Below are 14,911 nucleotides of genomic sequence, written 5' to 3' on the forward strand. Positions count from 1 at the left end.
AATAGTCTCTGTGCATTGCTTGCAATAGTCTATGTACATTGCTTTGCAATACTCTGTGCATTGCTTTGCAATAGTCTGTGCATTGCTTTGCAATAGTCTCTGTGCATTGCTTTGCAATGGTCTGTGCATTGCTTTGCAATAGTCTCTGTGCATTGATTTGCAATAGTCTGTGCATTGCTTTGCAATAGTCTCTGTGCATTGCTTTGCAATAGTATGTGCATTGCTTTGCAATAGACTGTGCATTGCTTTGCAATAGTCTGTGCATTGCTTTGCAATGGTCTGTGCATTGCTTTGCAATAGTCTGTGCATTGCTTTGCAATAGTCTGTGGATTGCTTTGCAATAGTCTCTGTGCATTGCTTTGCAATAGTCTATGCATTGCTTTGCAATAGTCTCTGTGCATTGCTTTGCAATAGTCTCTGTGCATTGCTTTGCAATAGTCTCTGTGCATTGCTTTGCAATAGTCTCTGTGCATTGCTTTGCAATAGTCTCTGTGCATTCCTTTGCAATAGTCTGTGCATTGCTTTGCAATAGTCTCTGCGCATTGCTTTGCAATAGTCTGTGCATTGCTTTGCAATAGTATGTGCATTGCTTTGCAATAGTCTGTGCATTGCTTTGCAATAGTCTCTCTGCATTGCTTTGCAATAGTCTGTGCATTTCTTTGCCATAGACTGTGCATTGCTTTGCAATAGTCTGTGCATTGCTTTGCAATAGTCTGTGCATTGCTTTGCAATAGTCTGAGCATTGCTTTGCAATAGTCTCTCTGCATTGCTTTGCAATAGTCTCTGTGCATTGCTTTGCAATAGTCTGTGCATTGCTTTGCAATAGTCTCTGTGCATTGCTTGCAATAGTCTCTGTGCATTGCTTTGCAATAGTCTGTGCATTGCTTTGCAATAGTCTGTGCATTGCTTTGCAATAGTCTCTGTGCATTGCTTTGCAATGGTCTGTGCATTGCTTTGCAATAGTCTCTGTGCATTGCTTTGCATTAGTCTGTGCATTGCTTTGCAATAGTCTCTGTGCATTGCTTTGCAATAGTCTGTGCATTGCTTTGCAATAGACTGTGCATTGCTTTGCAATAGTCTGTGCATTGCTTTGCAATGGTCTGTGCATTGCTTTGCAATAGTCTGTGCATTGCTTTGCAATAGTCTCTGTGCATTGCTTTGCAATAGTCTTCACATTGCTTTGCAATAGTCTGCGCATTGCTTTGCAATAGTCTCTGTGCATTGCTTTGCAATAGTCTGTGCATTGCTTTGCAATAGTCTATGCATTGCTTTGCAATAGTCACTGTGCATTTTTTAGCAATAGTCTGTGCATTGCTTTGCAATAGTCTGTGCATTGCTTTGCAATAGTCTCTGTGCATTGCTTTGCAATAGTCTCTGTGCATTGCTATGCAATAGTCTCTGTACATTGCTTTGCAATAGTCTCTGTGCATTGCTTTGCAATAGTCTCTGTGCATTGCTTTGCAATAGTCTGTGCATTGCTTTGCAATAGTCTCTGTGCATTGCTTGCAATAGTCTCTGTGCATTGCTTTGCAATACTCTGTGCATTGCTTTGCAATAGTCTGTGCATTGCTTTGCAATAGTCTCTGTGCATTGCTTTGCAATGGTCTGTGCATTGCTTTGCAATAGTCTCTGTGCATTGATTTGCAATAGTCTGTGCATTGCTTTGCAATAGTCTCTGTGCATTGCTTTGCAATAGTCTGTGCATTGCTTTGCAATAGACTGTGCATTGCTTTGCAAAAGTCTGTGCATTGCTTTGCAATGGTCTGTGCATTGCTTTGCAATAGTCTGTGCATTGCTTTGCAATAGTCTGTGCATTGCTTTGCAATAGTCTCTGTGCATTGCTTTGCAATAGTCTATGCATTGCTTTGCAATAGTCTCTGTGCATTGCTTTGCAATAGTCTCTGTGCATTGCTTTGCAATAGTCTCTGTGCATTGCTATGCAATAGTCTGTGCATTGCTTTGCAATAGTCTCTGTGCATTCCTTTGCAATAGTCTGTGCATTGCTTTGCAATAGTCTCTGCGCATTGCTTTGCAATAGTCTGTGCATTGCTTTGCAATAGTATGTGCATTGCTTTGCAATAGTCTGTGCATTGCTTTGCAATAGTCTCTCTGCATTGCTTTGCAATGGTCTGTGCATTGCTTTGCAATAGTCTCTGTGCATTGCTTTGCAATAGTTTGTGCATTGCTTTGCAATAGTCTGTATATTTCTTTGCCATAGACTGTGCATTGCTTTGCAATAGTCTGTGCATTGCTTTGCAATAGTCTGTGCATTGCTTTGCAATAGTTCTGTGCATTGCTTTGCAATAGTCTGTGCATTGCTTTGCAATAGTCTCTGTGCATTGCTTTGCAATAGTCTGGTCATTGCTTTGCAATAGTCTGTGCATTGCTTTGCAATAGTCTGTGCATTGCTTTGCAATAGTCTCTGCATTGCTTTGCAATAGTCTGTGCATTGCTTTGTAATAGACTCTGTGCATTGCTTGCTACAGTCTCTGCGCATTGATTTGCAATAGTCTGTGCATTGCTTTGAAAAAGTCTGTGCATTGTTTTGCAATAATCTGTGCATTGCTTGCAATAGTCTGTGCATTGCTTTGCAATAGTCTCTGTGCATTGCTTTGCAATAGTCTATGCATTGCTTTGCAATAGTCTCTGTGCATTGGTTTGCAATAGTCTCTGTGCATTGCTTTGCAATAGTCTGTGCATTGCTGTGCAATAGTCTGTGTATTGCTTTGCAATAGTCTCTGTGCATTGCTTTGCAATAGTCTGTGCATTGCTTTGCAATAGTCTCTGTGCATTGCTTTGCAATAGTCTCTGGCATTGGTTTGCAATAGTCTGTGCATTGCTTTGCAATAGTCCGTGTATTGCTTTGCAATAGTCTCTGTGCATTGCTTTGCAATAGTCTTCGCATTGCTTTGCAATAGTCTGTGCATTGCTTTGCAATAGTCTCTGTGCATTGCTTTGCAATAGTCTGTGCATTGCTTTGCAATAGTCTGTGCATTGTTTTGCAATAGTCTCAACAGTCTGTGTATTGCTTTGCAATAGTCTGTGCATTGCTTTGCAATAGTCTATGTGCATTGCTTTGCAATGGTCTGTGCGTTGCTTTGCAATAGTCTCTTTGCATTGCTTTGCAATAGTCTGTGCATTGCTTTGCAATAGACTGTGCATTGCTTTGCAATAGTCTGTGCATTGCTTTGCAATAGTCTGTGCATTGCTTTGCAAAAGTCTATGCATTGCTTTGCAATAGTCTCTGTGCATTGCTTTGCAATAGTCTATGCATTGCTTTGCAATAGTCTCTGTGCATTGCTTTGCAATAGTCTCTATGCATTGCTTTGCAATAGTCTCTGTGCATTGCTTTGCAATAGTCTCTGTGCATTGCTTTGCAATAGTCTCTGTGCATTGCTATGCAATAGTCTCTGTGCATTGCTTTGCAATAGTCTCTGTGCATTCCTTTGCAATAGTCTGTGCATTGCTTTGCAATAGTCTCTGCACATTGCTTTGCAATAGTCTGTGCATTGCTTTGCAACAGTCTGTGCATTGCTTTGCAATAGTCTCTCTGCAATGCTTTGCAATGGTCTGTGCATTGCTTTGCAATAGTCTCTGTGCATTGCTTTGCAATAGTCTGTGCATTGCTTCGCAATAGTCTCTGTGCATTGCTTTGCAATAGTCTGTGCATTTCTTTGCCATAGACTGTGCATTGCTTTGCAATAGTCTGTGCATTGCTTTGCAATAGTCTGTGCATTGCTTTGCAATAGTCTCTGTGCATTGCTTTGCAATAGTCTGTGCATTGCTTTGCAATAGTCTGTGAATTGCTTTGCAATAGTCTGTGCATTGTTTTGCAATAGTCTCTGTGAACTGCTTTGCAATAGTCTCTGTGCATTGCTTTGCAATAGTCTGTGCATTGCTTTGCAATAGTCTCTGTGCATTGCTTTGCAATAGTCTCTGTGCATTGCTTTGCAATAGTCTCTGTGCATTGCTTTGCTATAGTCTGTGCATTGCTTTGCAATCGTCTCTGTGCATTGCTTTGCAATAGTCTGTGCATTGCTTTGCAATAGTCTGTGCATTGCTTTGCAATAGTCTGTGCATTGCTTTGCAATAGTCTCTGTGCATTGCTTTGCAATAGTCTGTGCATTGCTTTGCAATAGTCTGTGCATTGCTTTGCAATAATCTCTGTGCATTGCTTTGCAATAATCTGTGCATTGCTTTGCAATAGTCTGTGCATTGCTTTGCAATAGTTTCTGTGCATTGCTATGCACTAGTCTCTGTGTATTGCTTTGCAATAGTCTCTGTGCATTGCTTTACATAGTCTCTGTGCATCGCTTTCAATAATCTGTGCATTGCTTTGCAATAGTCTGTGCATTGCTTTGCAATAGTCTGAGCATTGCTTTGCAATAGTCTCTCTGCATTGCTTTGCAATAGTCTCTGTACATTGCTTTGCAATAGTCTGTGCATTGCTTTGCAATAGTCTGTGCATTGCTTAGCAATAGTCTCTGTGCATTGCTTAGCAATAGTCTCTGTGCATTGCTTGCAATAGTCTCTGTGCATTGCTTTGCAATAGTCTGTGCATTGCTTTGCAATAGTCTGTGCATTGCTTTGCAATAGTCTCTGTGCATTGCTTTGCAATGGTCTGTGCATTGCTTTGCAATAGTCTCTGTGCATTGCTTTGCAATAGTCTGTGCATTGCTTTGCAATAGTCTCTGTGCATTGCTTTGCAATAGTCTGTGCATTGCTTTGCAATAGACTGTGCATTGCTTTGCAATAGTCTGTGCATTGCTTTGCAATGGTCTGTGCATTGCTTTGCAATAGTCTGTGCATTGCTTTGCAATAGTCTCTGTGCATTGCTTTGCAATAGTCTTCACATTGCTTTGCAATAGTCTGTGCATTGCTTTGCAATAGTCTCTGTGCATTGCTTTGCAATAGTCTGTGCATTGCTTTGCAATAGTCTGTGCATTGCTTTGCAATAGTCTGAGCATTGCTTTGCAATAGTCTCTCTGCATTGCTTTGCAATAGTCTCTGTGCATTGCTTTCCAATAGTCTGTGCATTGCTTTGCAATAGTCTGTGCATTGCTTAGCAATAGTCTCTGTGCATTGCTTAGCAATAGTCTCTGTGCATTGCTTAGCAATAGTCTCTGTGCATTGCTTGCAATAGTCTCTGTGCATTGCTTTGCAATAGTCTGTGCATTGCTTTGCAATAGTCTGTGCATTGCTTTGCAATAGTCTCTGTGCATTGCTTTGCAATGGTCTGTGCATTGCTTTGCAATAGTCTCTGTGCATTGCTTTGCAATAGTCTGTGCATTGCTTTGCAATAGTCTCTGTGCATTGCTTTGCAATAGTCTGTGCATTGCTTTGCAATAGACTGTGCATTGCTTTGCAATAGTCTGTGCATTGCTTTGCAATGGTCTGTGCATTGCTTTGCAATAGTCTGTGCATTGCTTTGCAATAGTCTCTGTGCATTGCTTTGCAATAGTCTTCACATTGCTTTGCAATAGTCTGTGCATTGCTTTGCAATAGTCTCTGTGCATTGCTTTGCAATAGTCTGTGCATTGCTTTGCAATAGTCTGTGCATTGCTTTGCAATAGTCTGTGCATTGCTTTGCAATAGTCTCTGTGCATTGCTTTGCAATAGTCTGTGCATTTTTTTGCAATAGTCTGTGCATTGCTTTGCAATAGTCTGTGCATTGCTTTGCAATAGTCTCTGTGCATTGCTTTGCAATAGTCTCTGTGCATTGCTATGCAATAGTCTCTGTACATTGCTTTGCAATAGTCTCTGTGCATTGCTTTGCAATAGTCTCTGTGCATTGCTTTGCAATAGTCTGTGCATTGCTTTGCAATAGTCTCTGTGCATTGCTTGCAATAGTCTATGTACATTGCTTTGCAATACTCTGTGCATTGCTTTGCAATAGTCTGTGCATTGCTTTGCAATAGTCTCTGTGCATTGCTTTGCAATGGTCTGTGCATTGCTTTGCAATAGTCTCTGTGCATTGCTTAGCAATAGTCTCTGTGCATTGCTTGCAATAGTCTCTGTGCATTGCTTTGCAATAGTCTGTGCATTGCTTTGCAATAGTCTGTGCATTGCTTTGCAATAGTCTCTGTGCATTGCTTTGCAATGGTCTGTGCATTGCTTTGCAATAGTCTCTGTGCATTGCTTTGCAATAGTCTGTGCATTGCTTTGCAATAGTCTCTGTGCATTGCTTTGCAATAGTCTGTGCATTGCTTTGCAATAGACTGTGCATTGCTTTGCAATAGTCTGTGCATTGCTTTGCAATGGTCTGTGCATTGCTTTGCAATAGTCTGTGCATTGCTTTGCAATAGTCTCTGTGCATTGCTTTGCAATAGTCTGTGCATTGCTTTGCAATAGTCTGTGCATTGCTTTGCAATAGTCTGTGCATTGCTTTGCAATAGTCTCTGTGCATTGCTTTGCAATAGTCTGTGCATTTTTTTGCAATAGTCTGTGCATTGCTTTGCAATAGTCTGTGCATTGCTTTGCAATAGTCTCTGTGCATTGCTTTGCAATAGTCTCTGTGCATTGCTATGCAATAGTCTCTGTACATTGCTTTGCAATAGTCTCTGTGCATTGCTTTGCAATAGTCTCTGTGCATTGCTTTGCAATAGTCTGTGCATTGCTTTGCAATAGTCTCTGTGCATTGCTTGCAATAGTCTATGTACATTGCTTTGCAATACTCTGTGCATTGCTTTGCAATAGTCTGTGCATTGCTTTGCAATAGTCTCTGTGCATTGCTTTGCAATGGTCTGTGCATTGCTTTGCAATAGTCTCTGTGCATTGATTTGCAATAGTCTGTGCATTGCTTTGCAATAGTCTCTGTGCATTGCTTTGCCATAGTCTGTGCATTGCTTTGCAATAGACTGTGCATTGCTTTGCAATAGTCTGTGCATTGCTTTGCAATGGTCTGTGCATTGCTTTGCAATAGTCTGTGCATTGCTTTGCAATAGTCTGTGGATTGCTTTGCAATAGTCTCTGTGCATTGCTTTGCAATAGTCTATGCATTGCTTTGCAATAGTCTCTGTGCATTGCTTTGCAATAGTCTCTGTGCATTGCTTTGCAATAGTCTCTGTGCATTGCTTTGCAATAGTCTCTGTGCATTGCTTTGCAATAGTCTCTGTGCATTCCTTTGCAATAGTCTGTGCATTGCTTTGCAATAGTCTCTGCGCATTGCTTTGCAATAGTCTGTGCATTGCTTTGCAATAGTATGTGCATTGCTTTGCAATAGTCTGTGCATTGCTTTGCAATAGTCTCTCTGCATTGCTTTGCAATAGTCTGTGCATTTCTTTGCCATAGACTGTGCATTGCTTTGCAATAGTCTGTGCATTGCTTTGCAATAGTCTGTGCATTGCTTTGCAATAGTCTGAGCATTGCTTTGCAATAGTCTCTCTGCATTGCTTTGCAATAGTCTCTGTGCATTGCTTTGCAATAGTCTGTGCATTGCTTTGCAATAGTCTCTGTGCATTACTTGCAATAGTCTCTGTGCATTGCTTTGCAATAGTCTGTGCATTGCTTTGCAATAGTCTGTGCATTGCTTTGCAATAGTCTCTGTGCATTGCTTTGCAATGGTCTGTGCATTGCTTTGCAATAGTCTCTGTGCATTGCTTTGCAATAGTCAGTGCATTGCTTTGCAATAGTCTCTGTGCATTGCTTTGCAATAGTCTGTGCATTGCTTTGCAATAGACTGTGCATTGCTTTGCAATAGTCTGTGCATTGCTTTGCAATGGTCTGTGCATTGCTTTGCAATAGTCTGTGCATTGCTTTGCAATAGTCTCTGTGCATTGCTTTGCAATAGTCTTCACATTGCTTTGCAATAGTCTGTGCATTGCTTTGCAATAGTCTCTGTGCATTGCTTTGCAATAGTCTGTGCATTGCTTTGCAATAGTCTATGCATTGCTTTGCAATAGTCACTGTGCATTTTTTTGCAATAGTCTGTGCATTGCTTTGCAATAGTCTGTGCATTGCTTTGCAATAGTCTCTGTGCATTGCTTTGCAATAGTCTCTGTGCATTGCTATGCAATAGTCTCTGTACATTGCTTTGCAATAGTCTCTGTGCATTGCTTTGCAATAGTCTCTGTGCATTGCTTTGCAATAGTCTGTGCATTGCTTTGCAATAGTCTCTGTGCATTGCTTGCAATAGTCTCTGTGCATTGCTTTGCAATACTCTGTGCATTGCTTTGCAATAGTCTGTGCATTGCTTTGCAATAGTCTCTGTGCATTGCTTTGCAATGGTCTGTGCATTGCTTTGCAATAGTCTCTGTGCATTGATTTGCAATAGTCTGTGCATTGCTTTGCAATAGTCTCTGTGCATTGCTTTGCAATAGTCTGTGCATTGCAATAGACTGTGCATTGCTTTGCAATAGTCTGTGCATTGCTTTGCAATGGTCTGTGCATTGCTTTGCAATAGTCTGTGCATTGCTTTGCAATAGTCTGTGCATTGCTTTGCAATAGTCTTTGTGCATTGCTCTGCAATAGTCTCTGTGCATTGCTTTGCAATAGTCTCTGTGCATTGCTATGCAATAGTCTCTGTGCATTGCTTTGCAATAGTCTCTGTGCATTCCTTTGCAATAGTCTGTGCATTGCTTTGCAATAGTCTCTGCGCATTGCTTTGCAATAGTCTGTGCATTGCTTTGCAATAGTATGTGCATTGCTTTGCAATAGTCTGTGCATTGCTTTGCAATAGTCTCTCTGCATTGCTTTGCAATGGTCTGTGCATTGCTTTGCACTAGTCTCTGTGCATTGCTTTGCAATAGTCTGTGCATTTCTTCACAATAGTCTCTGTGCATTGCTTTGCAATAGTCTGTGCATTTCTTTGCCATAGACTGTGCATTGCTTTGCAATAGTCTGTGCATTGCTTTGCAATAGTCTGTGCATTGCTTTGCAATAGTTCTGTGCATTGCTTTGCAATAGTCTGTGCATTGCTTTGCAATAGTCTCTGTGCATTGCTTTGCAATAGTCTGGTCATTGCTTTGCAATAGTCTGTGCATTGCTTTGCAATAGTCTGTGCATTGCTTTGCTATAGTCTGTGCATTGCTTTGCATTAGTCTGTGCATTGCTTTGCAATAGACTCTGTGCATTGCTTGCTATAGTCTCTGCGCATTGATTTGCAATAGTCTGTGCATTGCTTTGAAATAGGCTGTGCATTGTTTTGCAATAATCTGTGCATTGCTTGCAATAGTCTGTGCATTGCTTTGCAATAGTCTCTGTGCATTGCTTTGCAATAGTCTATGCATTGCTTTGCAATAGTCTCTGTGCATTGGTTTGCAATAGTCTCTGTGCATTGCTTTGCAATGGTCTGTGCGTTGCTTTGCAATAGTCTCTTTGCATTGCTTTGCAATAGTCTGTGCATTGCTTTGCAATAGACTGTGCATTGCTTTGCAATAGTCTGTGCATTGCTTTGCAATGGTCTGTGCATTGCTTTGCAATAGTCTGTGCATTGCTTTGCAAAAGTCTGTGCATTGCTTTGCAATAGTCTCTGTGCATTGCTTTGCAATAGTCTATGCATTGCTTTGCAATAGTCTCTGTGCATTGCTTTGCAATAGTCTCTGTGCATTGCTTTGCAATAGTCTGTGCATTGCTTTGCATTAGTCTGTGCATTGCTTTGCAATAGACTCTGTGCATTGCTTGCTATAGTCTCTGCGCATTGATTTGCAATAGTCTGTGCATTGCTTTGAAATAGGCTGTGCATTGTTTTGCAATAATCTGTGCATTGCTTGCAATAGTCTGTGCATTGCTTTGCAATAGTCTCTGTGCATTGCTTTGCAATAGTCTATGCATTGCTTTGCAATAGTCTCTGTGCATTGGTTTGCAATAGTCTCTGTGCATTGCTTTGCAATAGTCTGTGCATTGCTTTGCAATAGTCTGTGTATTGCTTTGCAATAGTCTCTGTGCATTGCTTTGCAATAGTCTGTGCATTGCTTTGCAATAGTCTCTGTGCATTGCTTTGCAATAGTCTCTGGCATTGCTTTGCAATAGTCTGTGCATTGCTTTGCAATAGTCCGTGTATTGCTTTGCAATAGTCTCTGTGCATTGCTTTGCAATAGTCTTTGCATTGCTTTGCAATAGTCTGTGCATTGCTTTGCAATAGTCTCTGTGCATTGCTTTGCAATAGTCTGTGCATTGCTTTGCAATAGTCTGTGCATTGGTTTGCAATAGTCTCTGTGCATTGTTTTGCAATAGTCTGTGCATTGCTTTGCAATAGTCTCTGTGCATTGCTTTGCAATAGTCTATGCATTGCTTTGCAATAGTCTCTGTGCATTGCTTTGCAATAGTCTCTGTGCATTGCTTTGCAATAGTCTCTGTGCATTGCTTTGCAATAGTCTCTGTGCATTGCTTTGCAATAGTCTCTGTGCATTGCTTTTCAATAGTCTCTGCGCATTGCTTTGCAATAGTCTGTGCATTGCTTTGCAATAGTCTCTGTGCATTGCTTTGCAATAGTCTGTGCATTGCTTTGCAATAGTCTGTGCATTGCTTTGCAATAGTCTATGTGCATTGCTTTGCAATAGTCTTCGCATTGCTTTGCAATAGTCTTTATATTGCTTTGCAATGGTCTGTGCATTGCTTTGCAATAGTCTCTGTGCATTGCTTTGCAATAGTCTGTGCATTGCTTTGCAATAGTCTCTGTGCATTGCTTTGCAATAGTCTGTGCATTTCTTTGCAATAGACTGTGCATTGCTTTGCAATAGTCTGTGCATTGCTTTGCAATAGTCTGTGCATTGCTTTGCCATAGTCTCTGTGCATTGCTTTGCAATAGTCTCTGTGCATTCCTTTGCAATAGTCTGTGCATTGCTTTGCAATAGTCTGTGCATTGCTTTGCAATAGTCTGTGCATTGCTTTGCAATAGTCTCTGTGCATTGCTTTGCAATAGTCTCTGTGCATTGCTTTGCAATAGTCTCTGTGCATTGCTATGCAATAGTCTCTGTGCATTGCTTTGCAATAGTCTCTGTGCATTCCTTTGCAATAGTCTGTGCATTGCTTTGCAATAGTCTTCGCATTGCTTTGCAATAGTCTGTGCATTGCTTTGCAATAGACTCTGTGCATTGCTTTTCAATAGTCTCTGCGCATTGCTTTGCAATAGTCTGTGCATTGCTTTGCAATAGTCTCTGTGCATTGCTTTGCAATAGTCTGTGCATTGCTTTGCAATAGTCTGTGCATTGCTTTGCAATAGTCTATGTGCATTGCTTTGCAATAGTCTTCGCATTGCTTTGCAATAGTCTTTATATTGCTTTGCAATGGTCTGTGCATTGCTTTGCAATAGTCTCTGTGCATTGCTTTGCAATAGTCTGTGCATTGCTTTGCAATAGTCTCTGTGCATTGCTTTGCAATAGTCTGTGCATTTCTTTGCAATAGACTGTGCATTGCTTTGCAATAGTCTGTGCATTGCTTTGCAATAGTCTGTGCATTGCTTTGCCATAGTCTCTGTGCATTGCTTTGCAATAGTCTGTGCATTGCTTTGCACTAGTCTCTGTGCATTGCTTTGCAATAGTCTGTGCATTGCTTTGCAATAGTCTGTGCATTGCTTTGCAATAGTCACTGTGCATTGCTTTGCAATAGTCTGTGCATTGCTTTGCAAAAGTCTGTGCATTGCTTTGCAATAGTCTGTGCATTGTTTTGCAACAGTCTCTGTGCATTGCTTTGCAATAGTCTGTGCATTGCTTTGCACTATTCTCTGTGCATTGCTTTGCAATAGTCTGTGCATTGCTTTGCAATAGTCTGTGCATTGCTTTGCAATAGTCTCTGTGCATTGCTTTGCAATAGTCTCTGTGCATTGCTTTGCAATAGTCTGTGCATTGCTTTGCAATAGTCTGTGCATTGCTTTGCAATAGTCTCTGTGCATTGCTTTGCAATAGTCTGTGCATTTCTTTGCAATAGACTGTGCATTTCTTTGCAGTAGTCTGTGCATTGCTTTGCAATAGTCTGTGCATTGCTTTGCAATAGTCTCTGGGCATTGCTTTGCAATAGTCTTGTGCATTGCTTTGCAATAGTCTGTGCATTGCTTTGCAATAGTCTGTGCATTGCTTTGCAATAGTCTCTGTGCATTGCTTTGCAATAGTCTGTGCATTGCTTTGCAATAGTCTGTGAATTGCTTTGCAATAGTCTCTGTGAACTGCTTTGCAATAGTCTCTGTGAACTGCTTTGCAATAGTCTCTGTGCATTGCTTTGCAATAGTCTGTGCATTGCTTTGCAATAGTCTCTGTGCATTGCTTTGCAATAGTCTCTGTGCATTGCTTTGCAATAGTCTCTGTGCATTGCTTTGCTATAGTCTGTGCATTGCTTTGCAATAGTCTCTGTGCATTGCTTTGCAATAGTCTGTGCATTGCTTTGCAATAGTCTGTGCATTGCTTTGCAATAGTCTCTGTGCATTGCTTTGCAATAGTCTGTGCATTGCTTTGCAATAGTCTGTGCATTGCTTTGCAATAGTCTCTATGCATTGCTATGCAATAGTCTCTGTGCATTGCTTTGCAATAGTCTCTGTGCATTGCTTTGCAATAGTCTGTGCATTGCTTTGCAATAGTCTGTGCATTGCTTTGCAATAGTCTCTGTGCATTGCTTTGCAATAGTCTGTGCATTGCTTTGCAATAGTCTGTGCATTGCTTTGCAATAGTCTCTGTGCATTGCTATGCAATAGTCTCTGTGTATTGCTTTGCAATAGTCTCTGTGCATTGCTTTGCAATAGTCGCAGTGCATTGCTTTGCAATAGTCTTTGTGCATTGCTTTGCAATAGTCTGTGCATTGCTTTGCAATAGTCTGTGCATTGCTTAGCAATAGTCTGAGCATTGCTTTGCAATAGTCTCTCTGCATTGCTTTGCAATAGTCTCTGTGCATTGCTTTGCAATAGTCTGTGCATTGCTTTGCAATAGTCTCTGTGCATTGCTTGCAATAGTCTCTGTGCATTGCTTTGCAATAGTCTGTGCATTGCTTTGTAATAGTCTGTGCATTGCTTTGCAATAGTCTCTGTGCATTGCTTTGCAATGGTCTGTGCATTGCTTTGCAATAGTCTCTGTGCATTGCTTTGCAATAGTCTGTGCATTGCTTTGCAATAGTCTCTGTGCATTGCTTTGCAATAGTCTCTGTGCATTGCTTTGCAATAGTCTGTGCATTGCTTTGCAATAGACTGTGCATTGCTTTGCAATAGTCTGTGCATTGCTTTGCAATGGTCTGTGCATTGCTTTGCAATAGTCTCTGTGCATTGCTTTGCAATAGTCTTCATATTGCTTTGCAATAGTCTGTGCATTGCTTTGCAATAGTCTCTGTGCATTGCTTTACAATAGTCTGTGCATTGCTTTGCAATAGTCTGTGCATTGCTTTGCAATAGTCTGTGCATTGCTTTGCAATAGTCTCTGTGCATTTTTTGCAATAGTCTTTGCATTGCTTTGCAATAGTCTGTGCATTGCTTTGCAATAGTCTCTGTGCATTGCTTTGCAATAGTCTCTGTGCATTGCTATGCAATAGTCTCTGTACATTGCTTTGCAATAGTCTCTGTGCATTGCTTTGCAATAGTCTCTGTGCATTGCTTTGCAATAGTCTGTGCATTGCTTTGCAATAGTCTGTGCATTGCTTTGCAATAGTCTATGTGCATTGCTTTGCAATAGTCTTCGCATTGCTTTGCAATAGTCTTTATATTGCTTTGCAATGGTCTGTGCATTGCTTTGCAATAGTCTCTGTGCATTGCTTTGCAATAGTCTGTGCATTGCTTTGCAATAGTCTCTGTGCATTGCTTTGCAATAGTCTGTGCATTTCTTTGCAATAGACTGTGCATTGCTTTGCAATAGTCTGTGCATTGCTTTGCAATAGTCTGTGCATTGCTTTGCCATAGTCTCTGTGCATTGCTTTGCAATAGTCTGTGCATTGCTTTGCACTAGTCTCTGTGCATTGCTTTGCAATAGTCTGTGCATTGCTTTGCAATAGTCTGTGCATTGCTTTGCAATAGTCACTGTGCATTGCTTTGCAATAGTCTGTGCATTGCTTTGCAAAAGTCTGTGCATTGCTTTGCAATAGTCTGTGCATTGTTTTGCAACAGTCTCTGTGCATTGCTTTGCAATAGTCTGTGCATTGCTTTGCACTATTCTCTGTGCATTGCTTTGCAATAGTCTGTGCATTGCTTTGCAATAGTCTGTGCATTGCTTTGCAATAGTCTCTGTGCATTGCTTTGCAATAGTCTCTGTGCATTGCTTTGCAATAGTCTGTGCATTGCTTTGCAATAGTCTGTGCATTGCTTTGCAATAGTCTCTGTGCATTGCTTTGCAATAGTCTGTGCATTTCTTTGCAATAGACTGTGCATTGCTTTGCAGTAGTCTGTGCATTGCTTTGCAATAGTCTGTGCATTGCTTTGCAATAGTCTCTGGGCATTGCTTTGCAATAGTCTTGTGCATTGCTTTGCAATAGTCTGTGCATTGCTTTGCAATAGTCTGTGCATTGCTTTGCAATAGTCTCTGTGCATTGCTTTGCAATAGTCTGTGCATTGCTTTGCAATAGTCTGTGAATTGCTTTGCAATAGCCTGTGCATTGTTTTGCAATAGTCTCTGTGAACTGCTTTGCAATAGTCTCTGTGCATTGCTTTGCAATAGTCTGTGCATTGCTTTGCAATAGTCTCTGTGCATTGCTTTGCAATAGTCTCTGTGCATTGCTTTGCTATAGTCTGTGCATTGCTTTGCAATAGTCTCTGTGCATTGCTTTGCAATAGTCTGTGCATTGCTTTGCAATAGTCTGTGCATTGCTTTGCAATAGTCTCTGTGCATTGCTTTGCAATAGTCTGTGCATTGCTTTGCAATAGTCTGTGCATTGCTTTGCAATAGTCTCTATGCATTACTATGCAATAGTCTCTGTGCATTGCTTTGCAATAGTCTCTGTGCATTGCTTTGCAATAGTCTGTGCATTGCTTTGCAATAGTCTGTGCATTGCTTTGCAATAGTCTCTG

Source organism: Lissotriton helveticus (genome assembly GCF_964261635.1).
Source record: "Lissotriton helveticus chromosome 1_1 unlocalized genomic scaffold, aLisHel1.1 SUPER_1_unloc_44, whole genome shotgun sequence".
NCBI lineage: Eukaryota > Metazoa > Chordata > Amphibia > Caudata > Salamandridae > Lissotriton > Lissotriton helveticus.